This window comes from Mytilus galloprovincialis, chromosome 2 (genome assembly GCF_965363235.1).
Source record: "Mytilus galloprovincialis chromosome 2, xbMytGall1.hap1.1, whole genome shotgun sequence".
Taxonomy (NCBI): Eukaryota; Metazoa; Mollusca; class Bivalvia; order Mytilida; family Mytilidae; genus Mytilus; species Mytilus galloprovincialis.
The window spans coordinates 5,488,463-5,506,183 of record NC_134839.1 but is presented as its reverse complement, the minus strand read 5'-3'; the positions used below and the strand labels follow the sequence as shown (position 1 = coordinate 5,506,183).

At 33.0% G+C, this 17,721-nt stretch overlaps 2 long non-coding RNA genes across 3 annotated transcripts; one reads left to right on the top strand and one right to left on the bottom strand.

Annotated features, from left to right (window-relative positions):
- Positions 1 to 597: 597 nt before the first annotated feature.
- LOC143062728 (uncharacterized) lies at positions 598 to 7,843 on the top strand. 2 transcript variants are annotated; one of them, XR_012974825.1, is made up of 3 exons: positions 598 to 655; positions 6,045 to 6,370; positions 7,582 to 7,843. It is a non-coding gene; the product is annotated as an uncharacterized LOC143062728 (long non-coding RNA). The 2 variants fall into 2 exon arrangements; XR_012974824.1 differs by lacking the exon at positions 598 to 655 and adding an exon at positions 3,492 to 3,616.
- A 5,686-nt stretch (positions 7,844 to 13,529) lies between these two features.
- LOC143062727 (uncharacterized) lies at positions 13,530 to 17,073 on the bottom strand. Its single transcript, XR_012974823.1, has 3 exons — positions 16,858 to 17,073; positions 15,290 to 15,489; positions 13,530 to 13,820 (listed from the first exon to the last, which is right to left on the bottom strand). It is a non-coding gene; the product is annotated as an uncharacterized LOC143062727 (long non-coding RNA).
- Positions 17,074 to 17,721: the final 648 nt, after the last annotated feature.

Here is a 17,721-nt window from a genome sequence, read left to right as displayed (position 1 = left end):
TATAAAAGCATGATATTTTAAACCAAACAGGGAATGGAAACGGGGAATGTGTTAAAAAGACACTTACTCACAATTCAAAGAGCTGAAAATAGTTCAAAGGCCATTGTTTAATTGGTATCGACAGATTATACAGCCAGCAACCCATCTATCCTTCATCTACATCAAATCAACTTTTAATTAAATGAAAATTACAATTACATAATGAGAAATAAGTTACGTATAAGTGCCAATAAGACAAGATACAACTCTCCATCCAAGTCACACTTTGTAAAAAGGAAACAATGGTAGATCAAAGGACGGCCTACAACATGAAGTCTTTGCTCACACACTTAGCCGTTTTTCATCGTGGATTTGCTTTACCAAAATTTGTGCAACCTTTAAATTAAAAAACAAACAGCTGCACGTTTACCCATTTGCTATATTATTAGACAGTCATGTACTCGCTGCGTTTCCTGTGCAAGATCGATTTTCTCTGCTTCTTAGGCTTGGCAATTTTGTTTTACATTTTCCTACACTGCTGACGCATGTTGTTGATATTATTACGCACTACTCTGTACACTTAATTTGACACTTGTATATAATATTATGTCTGTTTGTTTTGTTCACCCATTTGTGTCACTGTAATGGAATTGTATGCGACTGTCATGTAACAACTGTGAGTTTTTGTCTAGCTATATTTACAAATACTGAATAGTTGAAATAAAAACAAAATCTAATTCAACTATCTTCTTTCATTTCCACCCATACATACTGCAAAAAATAGTTAAAGGGAAATAAAACATATTTAAACTGACAAGACAAGGTTACGAGTACTGCTGACGGATAGATCTGATAGTAAACATGTTTTACTTGTTAAAAATAATTTGATAGTTAACGCACAAATTTTATCGTTTATCATTTAGTAATGACACAAAATATTATTAAGGGTCTGAATGGGTTTGAAAATTAAGAAAAGATATATAAACAGAAAAGAGAAAAATAGGTCAAACAAAGATGATGAAGTGGTTGAAATTAGTTTTTGGTGTAACCATGGTAACATTTCCATTGAATGTAGGGTAAATGAGGATGTCGTCAGTAGCTACATACTTCTCTGTGACACTAGCTAACTTAAAATTGAGAATAGAAATGGGGAATGTGTCAAAGATACAGTAACCCGACCAAAGAGCAGACAACAGGCCACCGATATGTCTTCAGTGCAGAAGGAAACTCCCGTACGCGGAGGCGTGCTTCAGCTGGCCCTTAAACAAAAATGTATCATATTAGATGAAGTCACAAGAAGCTTTGATTAATTGATTCGGTAATGATGAGGTCGTAGTAAAGATGTTAGAAAAATGAGGATTATTGTACAAACATTAAATTGTTCAGTGTTTGTTTACTTTTTCGTTAATATGTCTTTTTGATTGTGTTCAGCCATTTCAATTGAAAGTGCATCTTTCTAATGTTACACAACTGTTCAGGTTAGGATGAAGGTTGGCGCCTTTTATAACATTTTAACCCGCTGCACTTGTTTGCGAGTCCAAGACAAGAGCCTGTTTTTTAATGGACTGGTGCTTGTTGATATGGTTCATAAGTGTTTCTCGTTTATGTTTGTTTTATTCAGGTTTTCCTGTTTGAATTGTATTACACTAGTCCCTTTGGGGCCTTGTTTATCTTGCTGTTTTGCGTCAGCTACCGCTCCGTGTTGAAGGCCATACTTTGATTTGTTTTTCTTTTTGTAGCCATGGCGTTATCGGTTTATTTTCGATCTATAAGTTTGAGTGTCCCTCTGTTATCTTTGGCCCCTCTTTATTGACCTATAATTGTTTACTTTTTACATATTGTGACTTGGATGGCGAGTTGCTTCATTGACACGCATACCACATCTTTTTAATTCCATTATTTTTTTTTTTATTTGAATGGAAGAATATTCCCTGTATTATGATTTTGAATAAATATATACTCTTCCTAAATTTAAAACAGGTTTAAGAACTGATTTGCTATTGCATTTCTTTTAGAGACATACGCTAGTTTTATAGTGATTAATTAAATAACACGATGTTGATTGATGTACCCCTATTTGTGACATGTTTTACCTATTATGTCTGATTGTTTTGTTCACACATCAGTGTCAATATAGTGGAATTTGAAACCCTTTCCCCATTTTAAATTAATCTTTTTAATGTGGTCGTAAAACGTTTTTCTGTACTCCACGGTTCCAGAAAGGGTTGTTAATCTAGTAATATTTTCTATCTGACATCAATATGAATTGATGAAACACCCTAACCGGTAAGTCAGTTATACAGAAGTCATGTCTGATGATTAAGGGCCGATGTAACACCCTAACCGGTAAGTCATTTATACAGAAGCCATGTCTGATGATTAAGGGCCGATGTAACACCCTAACCGGTAAGTCAGTTATACAGAAGTCATGTCTGATGATTAAGGGCCGATGTAACACCCTAACTGGTAAGTCAGTTATACAGAAGTCATGTCTGATGATTAAGGGCCGATGTAACACCCTAACCGATAAGTCAGTTATACAGAAGTCATGTCTGATGATTAAGGGCCGATGTAACACCCTAACCGGTAAGTCAGTTATACAGTGAGAAGCCATGTCTGATGATTAAGGGCCGATGTAACACCCTAATCGGTAAGTCAGTTATACAGAAGTCATGTCTGATGACTAAGGGCCGATGTAACACCCTAATCGGTAAGTCAGTTATACAGAAGTCATGTCTGATGATTAAGGGCCGATGTAACACCCTAACCGGTAAGTCAGTTATACAGTGAGAAGCCATGTCTGATGATTAAGGGCCGATGTAACAATACTAGATTTTATAGTTTTTCTTTAAATACTATTAGAGCTTCACACTTTTTTTTTATTATTCACTCAACTATAGGGCTTCAATTATATGTATTTTTTCACAACATACATGTATCAAAACTTTCTAAGGCAGCTTTCAAATTGATATACAGTCTAAGATGTTTCTTTTTTAATTCGTTACAAATGACATAAAACAAACAAATATATTAAAGCAAAAAAACGCAAATTCAATTTGATGATATCCGCGAATGTTCGTGGAATTCCGTTGATATCGTACATGCACAACGCGTGTTTCTTATATAACCGTAAGATTAATGAAAAACAATGAGGAAGTGCAAATGACAGCTTAGCCATCAAACTTTATTTTTGGACAGTTAGACAATTAAATGAACTAGAAATTTACACATATTATGCATTATATAAAGTGTCTTACTATTTTTGTCTCCTGCATGTGAGTGTACACGTGCTTTTTATTATATCATTTAGGATTCCGCGAAAGAAGAATTTTAATCGACAAATATTTGTGTCACTGATGAATGTGACTCCACAAAGCAATGAACGATATCCCCTGTCGAAAAAGAACTCTGATTGATTTAGTGCTTAGCGCCTAACCGGAAACTTCTTTTTAATTAATACTTAGAATTTCAATGCTGAAGTTGAAGGTTTATGTTTATATCATGTTTTGCCGTTTTCTTTTGAATAATAATCACACGATAACCTTTCGAACTCACAATTAATAAATACTACTATATAAGCAGAGCTGATCAGATATTGTTTCCAAACGGCGGAGAGTTACTTGATTTACTTTATATAGTAAGTATATCGTATTATTTCTTATCTATCTAACTTACTTAGTATATAGACTATTTACTTATCGGTTTCGATATCGTATATATAAAGATTAACAATACTGCAGAAAGAGTTTCAGTCGAAAAAATGGTGATTTGAATGCAATAATAATGCAACATGTTTTTTTTTCATTGATTGACTCAAATTTACCGTTCAATCCACAGATGACATGTCGTAATGAAGAAATTTACGCCCAGTTTTTAAATTGCAGAAATTCACAAGTAGTTGAGTAATGCAATATAATCGAAAATAAAACATAATAACCTTGGTAGGTTGTCTTTTCGTACTTTGACAGTTTTATACCAAAAATGACTATTTCATACCCCAAATTTTTAAATTACCATTCAATGATCAAAACAATTTCTTACCATATGAACTTTTGCATATACCATTTCGATTAAAACTATTTGTATACTAAACATATTTGCATTATCATATGTATATGTATTGATTTTGAAAAAAAAACATAAATATATGATTTTAAGGTGGTACCTAACACTACAGGGAGATAACTCTGTAAAGTCAGCTAAACGTTTTGATTACGTTGTGTTGTAAAGGGAATATAAAGCTTCTCAATGATAAAAATTGGTGTTTGTCAAACTGCTATATAACCAATGTAATTTTTCTGACAAAACGGTTGGTTCAAAATTTTTTGAATTTTTTATATTTTTGTTAAAGGGTTAAAGTAAGTACTTTGACAAAATTTAATCAAGATTAAACGAGCTAAATTAATTTTAGTGCAAGTGTTGGGTACCACCTTAAATCGAACGTTTTATATCAAATGCAATACAAAAAATAGTTCCTTTTCCCTTTTAAAAGATATCAGTTACTATCATCTTCTCTAGCCAAGGGTTACGATCCACTCCCGCTTTTTCTCCACAGAGAGCGGGAGTCGATCGTAACCCTTGGCTAGCGAAGATGGTTACTATAGGCTTTTTTAAAACCTTTAAAAATTATACATGAGAAATCTTCATTTTGATTTCAATAAGCAATGCGTTGGTTCTGATATGGTTCTGTATGATTAAAACTCTACATTTTGAACATAAATTTTCAGTGGATAACTTATTAAACCATAATAATTTAATTTTGGATGTAACGCGTCTTCTGATTGGCTGACGTTATTTTGTTATTACCCCTTAGACATAATTTAGTCATGTGACCGTGACGTCATCAAAGTTTTTTCATGGTTTTCTACGGTTTAACATGGAATTTAGAATTAAATTATAAGAAATGACTGTAATATGTTTTCTGTCTATTCGAAATAACATAAAAAATGTGGTGCACACTGTTAAATAACCCGCTACGCGCGTTATTCAGTGTGCACCAATTTTTTTATGTTATTTCTTCATAGACAGAAAAAATATTACAGTCATTCCTTAAATATTAAAACTAACAATGGTAATGGGGAAAGTGTCAAAGAGATAACAACCCGACCAAAGAGCAGAAATCAGCACACGGCCACCAATGAGTCTTCAACACAGCAAAAAAAAAACCTTTGTTTGGTGGAGTCAGTGTTGCTAAGTGTTTAGTTTTCTATGTTGAATTTTGGATACTGTACATGCAGTTTGTCTTTTGATCGTTATTCATTTTTTGTTATGGCATTGTCAGTTTGTTTTTTAAGAATCTTTCGCCTCTCTTTTGCATTTACCTAGGCCTCAAGCTGGAAAAGTTGGTCTTAGACTATTTCTGCTGCTCTATTTGAGTCACGTTGTATTGTTTTATATCTTTTTTACATTGTCTTTTCAACTTAAGTATCAAAAATATCTGATGATGATTGTGCCTATAAACGCATCACGCACACACAAATTAGTATCACCTAATGTTTTATCAAATTCTTTATGACGTTTGTAAACGTAAGGGTCATCGACAATTGCTTACAAAAACATGAACAATATAACCGATTATCAGGTTTTCTAAACAAATATGTTGTCAAAATATAACTCCAGGAACATTATCTTGTTGGTTTTCTTTTTTAGCGACTGAGGTATATAATGTACATCAAAAGCTTCATTTTGGTGCCGATCAGCTAATATTTTTGGATTTCCATACAAAGGGAACATGTTCATTTAATTATCAACTTGTATATGTGTGATTTTTTCGATCGGTATTTTTCTTTTGTTTTACATGCTAATTACAAGGAGAAGACTTTGATAAGTGCAGTTCAAATTTATTAGCATTGGGAAAATATGATTAACATCGTACATTGTAATTGTATAATAATACACATTTGATACAATCTATCTAAGCCAAGTCAATCACTGTAATAAGTCAATTTACGAATACGACTAAAAAAGGCACATGAATGACCGACCAGTGCCTGTGAACTCTAAAAAGTTGGTATATTTCGAAATGTGAAAAAAAATAATGTAAATCAATTATTGTTGTATTGCAGATGTCTTTTTTTAACGGAAAACTCCCACGATTTGTGCTTGTAGTTTTAATATGCTTTGTTGTCATGGATACAACTTACGGAGCATGTTGTCGTAAATTTAAAGAAAAGTACTGCAAGGACTGCACTAAAGGTACTCCTTGTTGTGGACATAATAAATGCAACATCTTCTGCTGTGGATGTAGGTGTCGCAGAGAACCGATTGGTAAAGATTGTGTTGTAAATCAAGGTGCATGCGAGTGTTACAAGGAAAAGGGAAAACGTAGCGCACCATTTCCTACTACCGACATGTCGGCATATGTGACGTTTATGGATCTAGATATCAACAAGTTAGTATAAATTTATTTATTAACAATTTTACATTTAATTTATCCTTCCAACTCCTTGATTCGTAAGTAGGAAGACGAAACGCGCGTCTAGTTTACTTAATTAGAAATATGCTTTCTTTAATTGGTTTTAAATGCCAGAAAATTAAAGCACAATACAAGTTATACATTCTTATGACAAAAATGTATTTCATGTAATATGGCGAACTCCGAAACAGAGGTTACGTCCTCATTACTACGCTACGTTTGATAGTTGAGCGAAGCAACGTCACCACTGTTTCGGAGTTTGATGATATGGTTTTGTTGCTGTTACATTGATGATTACGCCATAATTTCTTTTTATACATATACATGCATACTGTTTTAAGAAAACTATTGTTTCAAAACAACTCTCGATAAGGCACTGTGTGATTTAGTATTAAAGACACCTTTCAGAACAAAACGTTTTGTATTCGCAACCAATTTGATGAGAATACGGATTTTAGAAATGTGCAGGTGCGTGTTTGTCATTTGGTTAGTCTAAATACATCAAGTAGTCAAGTTATATGTGTGGTTTAATCGTTTGTTGAATCAAACCAATATTTGTTTTACTGGGATACATTGTACTATATTTTTTGTTTCTATAGTTTTAGAACTACACAAATCAAGATTAAAAAAGTGATAAATTGCCATTAATAATGTTGAGATAATGAAAATGGTTTTAATGAACTAATGTTATTCCGCACATTTTGTTATTTGCATGCCACTTTGATTTTAATTATCTCAAAGAAATAACGGTGTTTATTGGTAAATTTGAAGTATGAAGTTTTGTTCTTTTTATTCGTTTTGGTCCTGTTAATATTACTTGGAAACGCCGTAGTATTTTGTTGACAGCAGCTGTTATTCCTGACTGAATTTCCAAGGTACCTAGATAGGTTTATAAGAATATGTGAATATTTAATCTCGTTCTTATATCTTTTTGAAAAGTATTAACAAAATACGAAACTCCAAAAAGGAGAGCCCATAAAATATGACATAACCAAAAGTTAAGAATTATCAACTAACGGAACGAATGGAAACCAACTGTGACCATAATCAGGATTTGGTACGGGCATTTCTCACAGTTAAACTCGGTTTTACAGAGAGCTAAATCTGATTGTATAGTTAGTTAAACCAGTACTTATAACAAGCTAAAACTGATTTGAAGATACTTATATTTACCATTTTTTCTGTAGGAATGGAATGATGGAACAGTTTGAGTTCACTACAGCATTGGAACAGAGGCAAATAACGGACAACGCGACTGTGTTTCATCACTGGTCAATCATGGACGAAGACAAAGATGGAATTATTAGTCTTGAAGAATTTGACAGAGAAAAGTTATAACTAGCATGGAATATATTTCTATATATGTACTTATATGTTTCTCTATAATGTATAAGTAGATATGAAAAAAAAGTATTCACTTTTGAAATAAAATGAAACAAAAAATTGCAATTCTTTGTTAATGTTATTAGTAAATCATTAGCTTTTACTCTTATTGAATACTGAAAAAATTGCTGAATATATCCTGATATTTGAGCTTAAGTACTACTTGGTGCATGTATTATACATTTTTATCTATTTTTATATTATTTTTATTACGATTTAATGTTATTATATCATTTCGTAACTCAACTTTTATGTTGGTTAATAACACAATGCTATCCGAAAAGGGTGAAAGAGTCACATAAAATCAATTATATCGAGGCCAAAACGATAACTACGAAAAAAACATAATTCACAAAAACTACATGGGTATCAGTTCCTGCTCTACTTTGACACACGTCGTGATACTCTCCTTAAACTCGTGTAATTAGTCGTTTCACATGATAAGCCATCATACAATGACAATAGACCACTTTCGAGTTCATCCATCACCGTAAAAAACTCGTCAATTATACGCGCCTTTATGACGTCATTTACCAGATAGAGGGGGTCGCCTGTATCCCTGCACTATTTACGTTCATCAAGCGTCTTAGTGATCGTCATTGTGCAGGATAAACTAGAAATAATGGTTGTTCTGTAGGTACTTAATGACAATTCCCTAATGACAGCAATGCTGATTGTCAATTTTGAGAATTCAATTTGCCGATAATTCGTACAATATAGAATTATAGTTTTCCAACCACTCGCTCAACATTGGAACGGAAGTGACGACGCCCCTAAACGCACAAATGACGTTCACTAAAACCAGAGTTTTTGACGGAAATGCATCGAACTCGAAAGTTGTCTATTGCCTTTTGTGATACCAGACGTAATTGCCTTATGCATCGTACAAACGAATTCTCTAACCGTAACACTTTGATATAGGTGTTTCACAGGTGATATCGGAAATGTTCCTCATGTCGAAACAACAATCTACCTCCCCCTTCCCTTTTCACGAATGTGACCTACCGAATTGGACTATTTACCGGGTTTGTAATAGAATGAGCAACACCACGGGGGCAACATGTGGAGCAGAATCTGCTTACCCTTCCGGAGAACACCAGATATCACGTTCTAGTTTTGGTGGGGGTTGTCTTTAGTTTTTTATGTTGTTCATGTCTTGTGTACTTTTATTTGTCTGTTTGTTTGCAATCTGTGAGTTTGACTGTCCCTCTGGAATCTTCCCGCCTCATCTTTTGAGTTAATCGAATGTGAAACTTTGAAATATAAACAAGGTTTACCCGTTTACGGGACAAATTTGCAATTATGCCAAGTGCAAAAGTTGTCACCTTTTAAATTTTTGAAGTTAAGTTGGTATTGGTTCCCTGATATTTGTCCTACAAATTTTTGGCTCTAGTACTACTGTTGAAAAAGTTATGCATCTTATTTAATCATTAGAAGAAAAATTCCAAAGGATAAAGAAGACGGTGAAAAATAGCACAGTCATTGAGAAAATGAATGAAAAGCAAGAAATACGGAATAAAATCAAGCGATACCGAATAAACTAAATAGAAACTATAAAATGTTTGCCATGTCAGAACATAAACAAGGATCGCTTCACAATTATTTTCAAAAAAAAATGTCTTGCTAATCATTTGAATATGCAAATTAAATGTAAAAAATGTCTGTTATCTTGTAAATATTTTAGTTGTGCAATATTACCGACATGATGAGACTGCAAGGACTAACTATCTTTTACTATCTGGTTTAACTGATGCATAGAATGTATGCATGATGTTAAGTTTTGCAGAACTCCATGGTAATATTATAAATAAATCAAGGAATTATAGGCTAATTGCCAATTTCCGTAGTTGACCCTAAAAAAGTTGTCTCCCTTATGACTGACATTAATTTATATTAACAATGGAGAGCTAGCAGAAAGAGTAAATCTACCTGTGCGTAATGTCCGTAATTTATGAATCAATAGACCACTTTCGAGTTCATCCGTCACCTGAAAAAAACTCGTCAACTATGCGCGTCTTTATGACGTCATTTACCATAAAGAGGGGATCACCTGTATCCCTGCACTATTTACGTTTATCAAGCGTCTTAGTGATCGTCATTGTGCAGGATAAACAAGAAATAATGTTTGTTTTGTAGGTACTTAATCACAATTCCCTAATGACAGCAGTGTTGAAAGACAATTATGAGAATTCAATTTTCCGAATTATTCTTGCAATATAGCTTTATAGTTTTCCAACCACTCACTCACCGTTGGAACTTAAGTGACGACGCCCCTAAACGCACGAATGATGTTCACTAAAACTAAAGTTTTCGACGGAAATGCATCTAACTCGAAAGTTGTCTATTAAAAAAATGAAATTCGGCGCGTCAACTTTATGAACATCTTCCATCATATATCGTATTACATGACATTTTGCTTCATTTTAAAATAGTTTCTGCCAAGCAGAACATTGGAAAGCAACTTTCAAATATAGAATATATAGTTCTTGAGCAGCAGATGACAGATTCATCAAAATGGCATTTCACCTATAAATAGTTGATGTTTTATGACCATGTTTACATTTATAAAGATTAAGTCATGACATACTTTTTTATCATAGGAAAAAACAGATTTTGTTTAACTCAATTAGGACCCTAATGAAAGAGCCAAAAAATAAAAAAAATTAGAAGTTTTAAATGGATAATTACATCGTATTATAGTGTAATCCCGGAAATTCCAATTTTCAAGACAATTAAAACAAAACTATTGAACATTTAAAAAATCTGTATAGCCCTATTTTTAAGATAACCAGTGGGTATACGAGAAGATGAAAAGATACCAGAGGGACATTCCAACTAATAGATCGAAAACAAACAGACAAAGCCATGGCTAAAAAAAATACAAAACATACATAAAATAGTACACAAGCCACAACAGAGATAACTAAAGATTCAACAAAACGAACCCCACCGAACTTGAATTTGATTTGGCAAACTATATATACATTTACCTGCTGTATTGCATAACTTTAAGTTATTTATTCAGATGAGGGGAATATCGACAAAAAAATTAGATTAAGATTTTTAATTTAGTTCAACTTAAACCTAACCATTTAAACTGGGAAACCGAATTTGAATTAAACAGTAATTTTGATCTAAAAAAAATAGATTAAGATTTAAGAATTAAATCAATTTAGTAAATTTAAAGTATATTCCGCTGATTAAACGTTAACTTTTCAGTATTTTTTATTATACGAGCGCCTTACTTTTAACCTCATATTTTCCTTAATGGTTCTCATTTTTTTATTTGATATTAACTTGCATGCTTTTCGTGATTTGCTAATTGTTTAATTTAAACGAATGAACAAAAAAAAAACATCATATCCAAACCCTGAGAATATTTGTGTCCGCTGTTTATTGTGTATTTTCCTATATTGACAAAAGATTTGACAGAATGTAAACGGAATATATTGTTTTGGCTGACTTTATCACAATTAGCGTCTGGTAGTCCAGTGACCATTTGTCTTTGATGTTTTCACCTTGGACATTATTGAAACATTATCGATGAATGCAAATTCTATTTCTGGTTGATAAAATTGAGAATGGAAATGGGGAATGTGCCAAAGAGACAACAACCCGACCACTGAAAAAAACAACAGCAGAAGGTCACCAACAGGTCTTCAATGTAATGAGAAATTCCCGCACCCGGAGGCGTCCTTCAGCTGGCCCCTAAACAAATATATACTAGTTATATAGTTGAACTATCCTAATGAATCCATGACAAAAAATGACAAAATGTAAACCAACTATTTGTTGCTTTTTTTATAATGACAATTGGATAGATTGTTTTTAAATTTGTTTATAGCGAACGCAATCTGGAATCATTCAAAATATGAGTAATTTCAATTAATTGGGGTTTCTATTATACATGAACATTGGACAAAAGTGAGTTTCCATTTTAAAAATATCATATCATTTTAACTAAAATCAATATTTTTCAAAATGTAAAGCCCCAGTCACACTGTTACTTTTCAACAGCTACGTTTTACTACGTTTTAAAAGCGTAGCGAAACGGGAATAAACGTAACAAAACGTATCGAACCGTAGTGATCCTTTGTTCAAAACGGGACCTGCCCCGTATGTTTTGAAAATTCAACAACAAACGTAGCGAAAATTGAAACAAAGTAGAAACCTAGCAATACGTATCAAAGTCTAGCGGAACATAACAAAACGTATTTACTACGTATCGAAACGTATCAATGCGTGGTAGAAATTGGGTCTACACGTACTATTACGTAGCAAAATTTGATGAGAACGTAGAACTCTAACTTTCAAAATAACGGGACATTTTTATTCAAAACGTAGTTGAAACGTAGAATTTTAAAACGGAATAAAACGTGACAGTGTGACTCGGGCTTAAATGAAAATCACTTATAAAGTAACTTAGTATTATTTTATTTTTTTTTTATTTCGATTTTAGTAGAAATAATCAGACATACTGAGTGGGAATTAACTTTGGTCTATTGTCCACAAATATCGAATCGTTGAATTCACATCTGCTGGTTTTATTCAAATGTTTTATAATAAATATTTGGTATTAGCTAATACTAACAATGAACACTTTTCTTTCCTAGATCTTGCTATCTTTATCAATAACGGGACGCTTCATACCAAAATTTATGATAAAAGAGAAGAGTTGTCAACACCTTTTATAATTTTTTAGATGGTGACATTCCCTCGTCATCAACTTATGGTGTTTATATATCCCACCTTGTTCTATTTTCTATTCGCTCGTGTTGGTTTCGATGTATTTTATTTAAATGAAAGAATACTGTGTTTTACTATAAAAAAATATTACACCAATGTTTTCGATATCACAAACTAGTTAAACATTAAATAAATTTTATCATCAGTGCAAGGACAACATTTGTAAATATAAACCAACATGCAGACATCTAATAATATGTTCATGTAATTCACATCCAATTTTTAAGGCAATATCCTTTACAAAGCACAAAATTGCGGCATTCATTCAAAACCTAACCCGTTTTTGGCATGATACGGGTTATGTTTCTCATATATTTTATGATGGCAGGATACTTAAGCCACGACTGGAGGGATTATGCTTGATTGTCATATGATGAAGACATAATCTTCAATCAGTTTAATTGAGGCCTGGAGCTGGCATTTCAGAAACTGTTAGTAGTCCTTTGTTTAACTTATTAATCATTGTCATTTTGATCAGTTTCTCCTATCCTGACATCGGACTCTTTTAAACTGAGTGTTACTGTGCGTATTGGTGTTAGTATGATTATACTTCATTGGCTAGACGTATCGGTGGAGGATGGAGATCTAACAAAACAAGTTTAACACCGCCGCATTGTTGCGACTAGCCAAAGTCATGAACCTCTCGCCTTTCTGAGTCTTGTAGGTTTTTGTAATAATACTAGTAGTTCACTTTATATGGTTTTGGTATGACAACGACGTCCACATTTTTATTTCAGATCCAGCTGAGGCTGCGTTGAAGACCAATTGATGGCTTTCGGCTGTTATCTACTCTTTGATCGGATTGTTGTCTATTTGACATATACCGCATTGCAGTCAATAACGATTTATTCGGTCTCTGTTTTTACTGTCAAGAAATTGTTATTTCTCCATACAAAACAACATGTTGAATTGTCAAGAACAATACATTAAATTGATTTCTTTTCAAATATCAGAAAAGTACTGCATTATCAAGAAATGATACGAAAAAATAACTTTAACTCAGAACAAGACTTAACGTTTATTTTCAGTCTTTTCAGTTGTTGTTAGCTCTATATTGCATTGATTGGTACACATGATGTTGGTAAGATAAAACAAAGAAGACTAATTGACATGAACGCAAACATATGAGAAATAAAATAACTCTTTCGTAAACAAATCCTCAATTAATTTTATTTCATATTGTTGTACCACACAGTACACCCAATTTGACGCACATTTACAGTATCCAATATCACTGATAATGTTCTGAGATCCAAAAGGAATGGCAGCATCGAATGAGCTTTTGCCTTTGGTTAACCTGTAATGAACATATATGTGCCAGTAACTTAAAACGCGAAACCAAGCAACTTGAACATACAAATATGCCCCTCAACAGAAAATACTATCAATACTAAAGCACGATGATCTATAATGAATAAGCGTATTTGTTATTGTTTAATAGGTAGACATATACATTCATTTGAAAAAAAAAGTATCTCGCGTGTCCGTTCTCTATTAGCTCGAATCCATCTTATAAAAGTACTGATCATTGCCCTACCTTTCGTCCACCAGGGGTTGAAGTCATAAAACTTTGCTCAGTGCTCGGAGCACAAAAATCTTGCTCGAAACATGAAATCCAGCATTTTGATTTGTTGATTTTAAAGTACGAGTACAAAAAACTGACTCGAAAGTTTTATGACTTCAAGGCCTGGACTTCTACTTTCCGTTCTAAAATTAATATGTTAACCAATGAAAGCTCTGCTCTGAAATACTTCTGACGTTCACAACAACAAATACCGTAGCTACCGAAACGATTTTCAGAACAGAAAGTAAAACTGAGCATTGGCAGATGTCTGTAAGCTAGGCGTGGATATATGATCTGTATTAAGTCAAATTGGTTGTTAAATGCGCGTACACAATGTTTTTGGTTGATTTTTTCTATTTGTATTAATCTGCTGAGGTAAACCTAGTTTTACTGATGTTTATAGTTTGGTCTTATGTTGATATGTTGTTACACTATTCCGGGTAAGGGGAGGGTATGTGCCTTCAAACTATTTTAACCCCGCCACAGTAAGGAACCTGTATTTCAGTGGTTGTCGTTTGTGTATGTGTTACATATTTGTTTTTCATTCACTTTTTTTACATAAATAAGGCCGTTAGTTTTCTCGTTTGAATTGTTTTACATTGTCTTATCGGGGCCTTTTATAGCTGACTATGCGGTATTGGCTTTGCTCATTGTTGAAGGCCGTACGGTGACCTATAGTTGTTAATTTCTGTGTCATTTTTGTCCTTCGTGGATAGTTGTCTCATTGGCAATCATACCACATCTTCTTTTTTTATAATACTCAGTATGTTTATTTAGTGTTTCTGTCAAAATAAAATGTTGAAAAATCTTAATTGATTTTGGCTTCTATAGATCAATTTCAAATTCATTAAATAATTCGCTATATTTTCCGGTTTTTTTTAGGTCTAGTTATTGGTTACTGCTAAATTGAGTACAACTATATTGTTTGCTCTTTCGTCGCTTTTTGTAAGGCTTGTTGGTTCAATTTAATTTTTTGTGTTTTAACGCCATTTTAAGCACCGTTTTGCGGCTATTGCTGCAGCGGTCAATTAAGATTGGAGTCAAGTGCTCCAGCATGATCGGGGCTCCAACTCACAACCTTATTGTTGACTGGCTAGTGATTTCATTATTTTTTTTTATTTTAAATATTTTCAATTTGAAAGCTTTGTGCATTTTAGGTAATTGTAAACTGTAGACATCATATAGTTGAACAAACCACCTACGTCCATGTTTGAATAAACACCGACTCCTTTTGTCCTTTGCTGGAAACATAACCAATACCAGGAATGTCTAACCAAGTTTCATTCCCACAAATTCCACCAGGAGGATTAAGATCTTTGTTGATTATTGACAAAGTAACATTCATGTCCACATATGATCTGTTGATGTCCACTGTTATATTTGAACCAGTTAAAACTGTTATCTGTTGTTAATTGAAATGCATAAAAAAATCAAAATAAAACATTTTTTTTTCTTTCATTCAAAGTCATATGATACTTCATATTTCAACATGCATATATCTCATATAAATTAATGGCAAACTTTTATTTTAAAACAAGTGTACATGTTCTTTTGTTTAGAAAAAAAAAACCTTATCATATCGACATCTGTAGAAATGTAATACTATTAAAAAGTTTCGCGTAATGCAATTCTTATGCAATGATCTTAGCTAAGAAACCTCTCATTAGAACATTGGCCACTGCACAGGGCAAGTGTGTGGGGGAAAAACTGTCATGTAACTTGTGCAAGATAGTAAACATACGTAAACTGAAAGGTAATTAATAGAATTGGATTCTTAAAAAACAAATTAAAGCACTATATATTTAAACAACCAGTTTGGAAAAGTTCAATTAACAAATGGGAACGCATGGACATATAAACACCAATTGATAAGCATCGTTCTATAAATTAACCTTTTTCTCAGCCCCATGATTACGATTGATTAATTGATTGTTGGTTGCCTAACTTCCAGTGGAAAATATATTATGCAGGCATGTTCAGTCAGGATGAGAGCATATTAACAATAAATACAATATGGTAGGGCCATCATCAGATCCCGCCCAGCCAAAAAGCTTCCCCTTTTGCAAGGGTTTTACTACTGGTCGGAATAAGACCTGTGATAACTATACAACTATTCCCTAGTCCATGGTTATGTGTTGATTGTCTATCATTTTCACCAGCTAATAAACTTCGGTCACAAACTTAATCATCTTGCGATTAACAAACACTGAATAAATTTAGAATAAACTTTTATTGTCTTGATCGTTTCAACTCTATTTAAAAGTATGTTAGCATTCAATTCATTGTGCATTGATGTCTTAATATTAATAAGTCGAATGGACTTGTCCTGCAGAACACATGGACCAGTGTATGTTTATGTTGTGTAGAGTTGTTAAGTACGAACGTGTCATTTACAGTGGTAATACAAAGTGCATCAATACATTATCATTTAACACATTTTGTTGCAAGATTTAATTTGTCGTGAGCAAATTTGAAGCAACAAGTAGAGCAGAAATTGCCATACCCTTTCAAGTATGTAGCTCAAATTATCGATAGGGTTTCTTCATCTGTATGTGTCTGTTTTTATTCGAAATACTTATGATACTTTTAAGTAGATAAAGGTAGTATAGCATGGAATTGTAGTCATATGGATTTTAAACAGCGAACTATATATGTTCTTTATGAAATTAAAGTTTAACATAAATGACAAATAAAGGTTTGGAAGTGAAAACCAATTGTAGAGTATAAATTTATGACCATACTAAATATTTTTACCTAAATATTAACTTACTACAAAACGTAACCCGCTGTCTGATTGCTGTACAACAATTGTTCGTTCAGCTGACTTGGATAGATACTTTACTTTCGGAACAAATTGTGACGTCGTTTTCTCACAAACATCTATTTGTACAGCATCATTTCCTTCTTTAACAAATACACCACATGTTATCATTTTCATGCCGTTCATCTGACGTTTAACTTCAACCTATTACATTTAGTTAGATTTATTTATTAGGAAAATAAATAGATTCCCAGAGATAATACAAATACTGCTTCAAACAGAATAGGTTTGCAAAAACAGCATTAGAATAGCCGTTATTGAAGGAATATAAAATAAACTCATCATAGATACCAGGATTACATTTTGTATTTACGCCAGACGTGCCTTTGGTCTACAAAAAACTCATCAGTGACGCCCGAATCAAAAAAAGTTAAAAAAAATAATCCAAATAAAGAACGAAGTTTGAGAGCAACGAGGACCAAAATTCCTAAACGTTTTGCCAAATACAGCTAAGGTAATCTATTCCTGAGGTAGAAAAGCCTGAGTATTTCAAAACTTCAAAGGTTTTGTACACAGTTAATTTATAAATATGACCATATCAATGATAATTCATGTCAGCACAAAGGTGAAAAGAGTAAACGTGATTTCGAGCTGTATTTCACAACGTACCTTTATGAACCAAAAAAAAATCGAATCTACTGGCATAACAAAAAGTCTAATTATAGAGTTGTGTATGATGGGAGGATGGACTTACAGTCATATGTTACATTTTAGCTTTGGCTAATAGTTATCAGGAGTTGTGACGACTAACAGAAAAGAGTGACGATTTACAAAAAAGAACAGAAAAGAACCGAAAAGGATAAAAAAAAAAGG